Source organism: Macrobrachium nipponense, chromosome 21 (assembly GCF_015104395.2).
Source record: "Macrobrachium nipponense isolate FS-2020 chromosome 21, ASM1510439v2, whole genome shotgun sequence".
In the NCBI taxonomy this organism is placed as follows: Eukaryota; Metazoa; Arthropoda; class Malacostraca; order Decapoda; family Palaemonidae; genus Macrobrachium; species Macrobrachium nipponense.
Window position 1 is genome coordinate 80,546,533 of NC_087212.1, and position 9,216 is coordinate 80,555,748.

At 36.7% G+C, this 9,216-nt stretch overlaps 1 protein-coding gene across 1 annotated transcript in view; it reads right to left on the reverse strand.

Moving 5' to 3' along the window:
• Positions 1–9,216, reverse strand: part of LOC135198200 (zwei Ig domain protein zig-8-like) — a 129,739-nt gene that overhangs the window by 44,289 nt on the left and 76,234 nt on the right. The gene's annotated exons all lie outside the window — the stretch shown is intronic.

The following is a 9,216-nucleotide window of genomic DNA, read 5'->3' on the forward strand; positions in this document are numbered from 1 at the left end:
GAAGGTGGGTGCGGCATGCTGAAACACAGTCATGTTTCGACCATGCAGACTTCTTCCTCTTTCCATGAAAGGCAGATAGTCTGTCACACCTACTGAATGCATGGAAAAAGGGAATGGGTGAGGTTTTTGGTCCCACAGTTGCTGCAGTTTCATGGATAGGTACCACCTCATGTATTTTCCACTTCCGAATTTAATTCACAGTTTATCCAAACCAGTTTTTTCCATGATAGATGCTGCTATAATGACAATGTCAGTGTCTGAACTACATATGATTGCACTTGAGATATTTCCATGCTTTTCAGCATCCAAACGGACTCTAGTATTTGCCTCTTTGTGAGGTCTCAAGAGACATTTTCTGCAGTTTCCACTTCATCAGTGATACAGATTTTGGATTTGTATCACTTCTAGTCTAAAACCCATCTATCAGGCTGCATACTTCAGGACCAGCCATTGTCCACCTTCTGAGAGCATCTGCATCTTCAAATGGGCCGATGGCGCCCCCATCCCCTTTTGAACGAGCAGAATATTGAGGAAAAGGCTGAGTGGTTTTATGGGCAGTGAAATTTACTTGTGACGTTTTGGAGAGCCTCCATGGCTCTCAAATGAATTGAAAGCCATCTGGCATAATGTATATGGTCTAGGAAAATGAAGGAAGGAATGAGTTCCTGCAGCAGGTATTTGTACAAATTGCAATTATTCCCCTAGTATGAACTGATAAAAACGAACACTAGAAGTTCTAGTTACAGCATTAGATTCCAAAAGCAGCATTGTGGAGACACTGACTTCCTGGATATATGCCATATAGGCAGCTCTGCGCAGCTATATAAACTACAAGCTGTCACCTGTTGGCTAAACATGTCTTCTTCACATGTGAAGCAGAGGTAAATGAATCTGCTGTTCAGGAGTAGCTATTTAGGCTTCTGCATGAGCACCAGTCCAACCACTGTTTTTCAAGAGATAATAAAGAATTTTGAATACTGTCATTTCTAAATGCAGCCCTCCAAACATGACAACCATACCACCATACTGCCATGGATATCCCCAAGGATCTGCTCGGAAATTGCAAATAGTGGCAGATCAGCTGCTAAAACTGGGGTTTGGCCAGGATTGAGAAAGTGTGTGGTTGGTTGTTCTTGCAATATCCATGTCATGTTTCATTATTGCAACTGAGTGAGTTGCCTCTTGAAAAAGACACAACACTGATGACAAGCTTTCAAAGGGGATCTGTCGCTTCTGAGAAGCACGATGTGCTGCCCAAGATATGGACACAGCATTTTCACCCCTGTCTGACAGTTAGACTTTCTCACGAAATTCATAGTCAATAGAAATATGTTTAGAAAGCACAACTTGCTGGTGTCCTGTACCGCCAGTGGATAAAGGGAGGGGGTTCTCATGTTTCAAGTGAGCAGGGGGTACATTCGTTTAAGTATTCAGTAAAAGAAGGTACTGATTTTTGTTCCACTTTGGATGGTTTGGGCCAAGTTTCTTTCCTCACCATTTTCATCAGTGCTTGGAAGCTGAAACAAAGATATGCCCGTCCCATGGGAGGATGCTTGTGCTGTTGTGGCACTTACATTAATGCCCAGATTGTCAACAGCACATGTTGTAAAGAGCCCTTTTCTTAGTGTAGTGGGACAAACTACTTCCTCCTCCACAGCCCTTGCTACAACTGCTTCTCCCAACCCTTTGGTCAATTCCAGAACCCTATCATAGCTGAAGCTGATTCCACGTTGATGAAATGTATCAATTAATCGACACTTTCTGGTTTTTGCAAAGAACCAGACTTGGAATGTCTGGTATATTTTGAAGATGCTGAAGTTTTCCAACAGTTTGAAGTGCAAATGTTATGCTAAAGGTAGATCAGTAGATGATGTTCCATATGTAATTGGGATTTTATATCACCTACATTTTGCAGCCCACTTACAAATTCAAACAAACTTGGTGATACAGATTCTCTTTCAGTGTCTTCTGTTAAAGTTCCATAAAATTCTTTCTCCTGTTCAAGCTTCTGTTTGCTCAATATCTTGGCTAATTTGGCCACAATTAGTGCATAATTATAGTCACATACTGTGGCCAGGGCTTCTCCCACTTTCTTGTAGGTTAGCCCAATCTCTCTTCCCTTTTTGAAGGCCTTCACTTCTGGGATGCGGGCAAGTATCTGCTCTTTCAACCGTGTTCAGTGCGCAAAGGAAGTGTCAACATTTTATCTGTTCCAGTCTTTCTTTTTACAAATCATAAACTTCTACCATCATAGAATAGCAGCACCTATCTGTAGTCAACTGCTGGTCTCTTATGTACATCTCAAGCTCAGCAAAAGTATGGGCATATGACTGTCGTCTGTAATACACATAATCATTTCCAATTTCTGGGAATTTAGTCAGGCTCTTTCCCTGTTGTACACACCTATCAGACAAGATGGGGATACATATAGTCCTGGCAAACAATATCTCCAACACTAAGTTTGGTCAGAAGTTTCTCATGTAGCAGGTTCATGGCACATCATTGCAGCTTCTCATGTAAAGCCAACGTCAAGGCCAATAGTAAATCTTGTATTGGCGCTGGTTTGTCATAAATAAAGCAGATTCCTTTTTTTGTCAGTTTCTGATTCTTCTGCATCTTCTTTGCCTGCCTTCTGGCTACTATGAGTGAATTTTGCAGATGGAGCATCATCTTTTTTTCTTTTACAGTGACTTCCTTTTCCTTTTTAGTTTTGTGCTTTTGAACTTCAGCATACATGATTCATGATATGTAACTTTGTTATTTTTAAAGGTCTGCAGAATTCCATCATCTTCATCAAGCCTTTGGGGAAGAAATGGTATAGGCATTGCATTCAACTTATACAATTCAGGAATGTTTGCGAGGGTAACATAGCTAGCACCAGATGCATCCAATAGTCTTTCACGTGTGTCCGCTTGGCACAAGCAACAAAGCTTACGGTTAGTCGTACTAGCTCCCTTCATGAAAGATGTCGACTTCCAAGATTGTGCTGCCATCGTTTTTGTTCTACAGGCCGAGGGTTTATCCTTTTACCACTTATACAACATATAAGCACTTTCATATATGGGATACAACTAGGCTAAGATAAGTCATAATCCTACCCCTACTCTGATCTTTCATCGAATGCTATTTAGTTCCCATGTGATCTGTACACTTTATAGGAGACTAAAACCGCATCTTCCCTGGCTTGGCTCTCCCATTGCTGGTGCATCCTGTCAATTCAGGTGCGGCTGTTTAACTTTGAACTGGGGAAAGCTAAACAGTATTTGGGAAACTAATGACAAATATCTACCATTAGCTAGCATTGGCCCCCATGCTGAGTCTCACAGCTATAGTGTCAACCAGTGTGCCCTGGTAGTGCACTGATACCACACTATTACATTGAGTTAATTAACCATTTTTTTAAATGAGAATGAAAACGAATTATGTGGTCTTAATTGATTTCTAACCTACAAAAAATATACTGATCAAGCTGAAGTTACCCCAAATCCATATATTACCTAACATTTTACCTGGTATATGAACTTAAGTACCAATTTTGGCCTTTTTGGTGGACATTTTTGATATAGAGACAGCCATCTTGGATATTTCTATGCAACAAAATTATGTATCTAAGTAGGTAAAGGCTTGCTTTCCATATTTTAACATAAACTGGGAGTGACTGATGAATTCGAACGTGATTAACCAATTAAATGTCAATATTCAGATATCCAATGGAAGCCATTTTGGAAACTTGCTGGCCATCTTGAAGGTCAAGAAGAATTGTTTGCTAATGTTCATGCTTGAATCACCATTTGCACTTCTCCCCTATTATTTTGAAGTTACCCATTCCATTAATAATGATACATTGGTAGAGAGAGTATCAATCCGGAAGTTACTGGGTAGTAGTAAAGCATATGTAATATGAGGCAGGTTTGGTGATGAAATATTGGCAATAGTTTTATTCAACCAAGAAATACCTGCAGATTAATAAAATTGATGGTGGCACCCTTGATTCTGTTGCATATAATTTTGATGATGTCATCAAAATGTACGCTTACCGTAAATATTACATTTAAATGAAAATCCTTATTTTTGGTCCAATTTCAATTATTTATAGCTCATTTTAAGGGGAATTTTATATACAACAAAAAAAGTGTCAACACATTATTTTTGTAAAATGAAGGGTTTTTGAAAATAAAAAGTTTAAAGATTTTTTTACATGATTTTTAAGTTTAATCAATATAAATCATGATATCACTTTTAAATAGCAAAAAAAAAAAAAAAAAAAAAAAAAAAAAAAATGATTTCTCTTCTAATACAGCTTCATTTTTTTTTCTCTGTCGAAGCTGAAATGTGAATGTAGGAAATTTTGATAAAAGGAGATTGGAAGATTTGGATGGTGCAAGTGTACCCTCATCAGAAAAGAAAAAGGGGCCTACAATCGGTCTAAATGCTAATGTATGTTTCCTATGCCAGTATCAATAAAAGAAACCTTGGTTGGAAATTCAAAATGTGATTAAAACATTTTTGGCAGTATGAAGATTCGAAGTGACTGTTATGATGAAAATTATATGCATACTTCTCAATATCTGAAGGACAAATCTGTCTAAGACTTACTGAAGAGCAATGTAAAATGACAGCTTTCTTGCTATAAAAAATGTACCTACAAAGGAATGGTAGAAAAACTCCAAGAGAAATACAGAAAAAAAAATGAGAAAACGAAGAGGATGGCAGCAGTATTGCCTCAATGAGTTTGAATAAAGGCCCCACATCAAGATCCATACTTCACTCTGAACTTCAGAGTACAGCTTGTTTCTTTTGTAACAAGACTAAAACTAGAAACCATTCATTACATATAGTTTCTAACTCATCAGTAGGTAAAAAATTGTATGATGATGTGAACCATGGTACTAATGCAGAATGGAAACTTAAATTAACTGGATGTATTGAACCTAGAAACTGCCATGCCAATGATGTCGCATACCACAAGGAGTGCTTCAGCAGAAATGTTGGCAATGTAATTAGAAAAAACTGAAAATAAAACAGCTGATTTTCCATAGTATAGCAGAATCTCCTAGTCAGGTAGAAATTATTGATTCTTTGTTGGAAGCTTTACTGTCACAGTGACGGACGCAGAAAAATGTTACCAGGAAATATATCACTCCAAATATGACAAAGATACTGGTATGATTTCAGGAAAGTCCTTAAAGGCACTAGTTGAAAATGAGCAGTTTTATGTGGCCTTAAGTGTTTACTACTCCAGAGTCCAAAATAAAGCCACAACGGATCACGCTGAAGTCAGTCAGTGACGCTTTGACTTTGCATTCAGAAGAAACCTACAACCTCAATAATAATCTTAAGATTATTTATCAAGCATGCAAAATTTTACGGAAAACGATCATAACAAATGAGAAATGGACGTTCTCAGGTTCAATTACTAAAAGAGAAATAACAAAAGCAATACCAGAAGAATTTTCATCTTTTATTATATGGTTGATAGCTGGGAAAAATGTTTGACAACTACACGTGTTAAAAACGATCATTTACAACAAAAGGAAGACTATTGCACAAACTTTAATGTATGAATGCCAAACTGAAAGGCAACAACTGCATTGCTTTCAGAAAAAAATAGGCATACGCGTGAATTTCCCATTCATGTTGTGTTGGTCTGACTATTCATTCTAAGACTCGAAGTAATAACATGCAAAGATCTGCCAGAAGCATTTACAAGCAAACTATTAGGTAAATACTACCTGAAATATACTGAATTACATATAATTTTTGATAGTTATGTGGAAAATTCGGTAAAGAGCATTACACGAGAAAAGAGACTTCATGGTATTGCACCAGTACAATTCAAAATTATGGACAGCACCGTCATCACAAATGCGAAAAAGTTGCTATCTCACTGTCATACCTAAGATAAATTATCAGCCTATATTTCTCAAAAAGTCATCCACAATGCAGAAGAGAAAAATATAAACCTTGTGGTAGCATGACGTACAGAAGTAGCTTCTACCCATTGTGACCCAGGATTTCGTAAAAGTACGCAAGAAGAAACCAATACAAAAATGATTCTTCATGCAGAAAATGCTACAGAAAGTGGTGCTAACAGACTATTTATCTTCACCCCAGACATTGATGTTCTGGTACTTTATGTAAGACGATGGCCAAAACTACCATCTCAGTCATTCTTCATGCCAAATTTCAGAATGTATATCTTAATCGCTGATATATTTTCATCACTGGGCACTTTGAAACCATCTGCATTACCTGCATTTCACGGTCTTTCAGGCTGTGACACAACTGGTGCCTTGGTCGGTAAGGGCAAACTCTGTTACTAGAAGGCATTTAATAAAGCAACTAAGAAAGCCTTGGAAGTATTGGCGACACTTGGAACAAGTGAAGAAAATTCCTGATGGAGTTCTAGAGTAATTTGGAAAATCTATTTGTCGTTTACAAACCAGGGTCAAGTATAGACAAACTAGCAGAACTTCGATGGTATATGTTTTTAAAGAAACAATTACCCTGGGAAAAGCTACCGCCCACTATAAGTGCTCTAGTACCTGCACTTAACAGAGGAAATTATCAGATCATGATATGGAATACGGATATTGAGGGAAAATCAACACTCCCATTCCCTATTGGTCATTGATGGGACATAATTAATTAATGGGCAAATTTTGCCAAGTGTCTGTGATTTGCCTTGTGCTCCTAATAATATCCTTCATCTAATCATGTGTAACTGTATGAAAAGTCTATGTAATCCCCCATGCAAATGCTCAGCAAATAACTTACCATGCATAGAAATGTGTGTATGTGAAGGTAAAGAGGAGATTTGTAACAAAGATACTAAATTTGCACCAGAAATAGAGTGACCGTGAAGATGACTTTATAGATAATGGGTAGCAAATATTTGTATATATTTACATTTACTTTTTTGCTTAGTAACAGATTGATGAATTATTTTCAATATTTTAATTTGTATAAAAATGTTTGATTTCCTATTATCATTCTAGCTATAGAGTGGCTTTGTTAATTTTTCAATATTCATTATATGATCAGTTACAAAGAATAAGAATTAACATTTATACATTACTAAGTGATGCTGAAAGAAGTGTTTTTATTTTATGTTCAACATTTATCACTGGCTTCATCATGGCAATATTAATATTAAAAAATTACTTGTGTTCTCATTCTTTCCTTTTAGTATCATCATAAACTATTAATTTGTACCATTTTCTATTCTTCACTCAGAATTCCGCTAAACTATAGAAATAATATTGGAAAAATAAAGAAAAATGATTATGAAGGGCTTTATCTTAGAAACCGTTAAATTTATACAGAAAGGCATTGGGACCCTTTTTTACTGTGCATAAAATTACCTTTAAAATAAACTATAAAAAAATTAAAATTGGATTAATAATAAGGAATACCGTATACCTGAAATAATTACAGGAGGCGGCCATCTTGATGACGTCATAAAAACTATACGCAAGAGATTCAGAAGTGCCACCATCAATTTTATTCATCTGAAGGGAGTTTAAAATCGATTAAAACTACCCCCAATATTTCATCGCTAATACAGCTACAAAAGCTTTTTTTCTTTATTTATTTTTTGCTACATATAAGCTCCCTTACTAATGAGGAGGGAAATGAGGAAAGCATAGAATGGGATAGACAGACAGATGGTTGATGGAGATACTAGAAAAAGGGCTCTCAAAGCCCAGAGAAGAGAGTGCGTATTGGATAGAGGTGAGTGACGCAGTGGTTGTGGGAAGAGTCCAGCGTGCTGATGGATCTATGGAAATTTACTGCACACGTTCTCGGGTGCTTGGCCCAGAGAGAGAGAGAGAGAGAGAGAGAGAGAGAGAGAGAGAGAGAGAGAGAGAGAGAGAGAGAGAGGTAAAACAAGCCTTTTAACTATTTCCATTTAGACGTAGTGGAAGTGATATTAGAAACCTCTTGAATTAGAATAAAAAAAAGCATTGGTTTGAAGCTTAGCGACGGTTCGTGGCCCATGAACAGGAACAATGACTCATATTAATTCTCGATTTTCCCCATCGCTCACTGGACGAGAACAGGAATTTTCATCCATTGATTCTTTGTTTTAAGGCCATATTTTTCTAGAACGACATTTAGCGGAAAATGAAAAACGGTATGTTCAGTATTTTCGCCTGATGAATATTTAATATATATTTTGTGATACAAGAAAACAAATTCTTTCGAAGTTTTGGCTTTACTTTTCTTACAATGATCAAAATGAAAAGATGAATGATTTGAGTGACTCAGTAAGGATATAGATGTAGGTGGAATAGGATTTGCAGGAATTTGCTAATAGAAAGACAATGATAATAACTTATAAATATTTATGATACTATTTAAAATTTCAGAATTTCCTATACCATTAAAATTATTAGTCAGAAACCGGCTGTGAATTGATGGGTCTGTCTTTCTCTTATCTTTAATGTAGTATGTGTGTGTGTGTGTGTGTGTGTGAGAGAGAGAGAGAGAGAGAGAGAGAGAGAGAGGAGAGAGCGTGTGCTGAGCGGGATTGGGCAGAGGTTCGGCTGGAGAGACCAGCGCGATGTTCTTTTGTTATACTATATCGTTTTCTTTATTAGCGCTTTCATTTTTGTCTAGCGTGTTGACTGTTAAATTCCAATAATAATAATAATAATAATAATAATAATAATAATAATAATAAAATAATAATAATAATATACTGCTAAAAGTGATTGCTACATCAGCTTCATTAATCTTGTAGAGAATCGTCTCTATATTTCTGATTACTGACTTTTTTTTTTCTGGTACTTCATCTGGCGAGTAACGTGCAGGTGTGATCCATCTTCCGAAGGGAGAAGTCATTATACGAAAGTCAGTCAAATAAGGAAGACACGATCCGCAGGGTTATATATCTTATACCATATAGACAATTTTAGGTATTAGTTCAATAAACGATATAGCCAACGTTTTATTCGGCTTCAACGAAGAAGAAGAAGAAGAAGAAGAAGAAGAAGAAGAAGAAGAAGAAGAAGAAAGAGATTTCGAAGTTTGGCTGGGTCAGCATTCCTTAACGAATATCCAAGATGAGTGAGACCGCCTGGATGAGAAAGAAAATTGGCAGACTATTTGAATCCTTGAATCAGACAGAGGGATTTTAGCTGTGGAAAGTTACTAATGGTGTGATAGAGAAAGAATTCAAACACTCGTCCTCTTTACTAACCTATGGCCAAA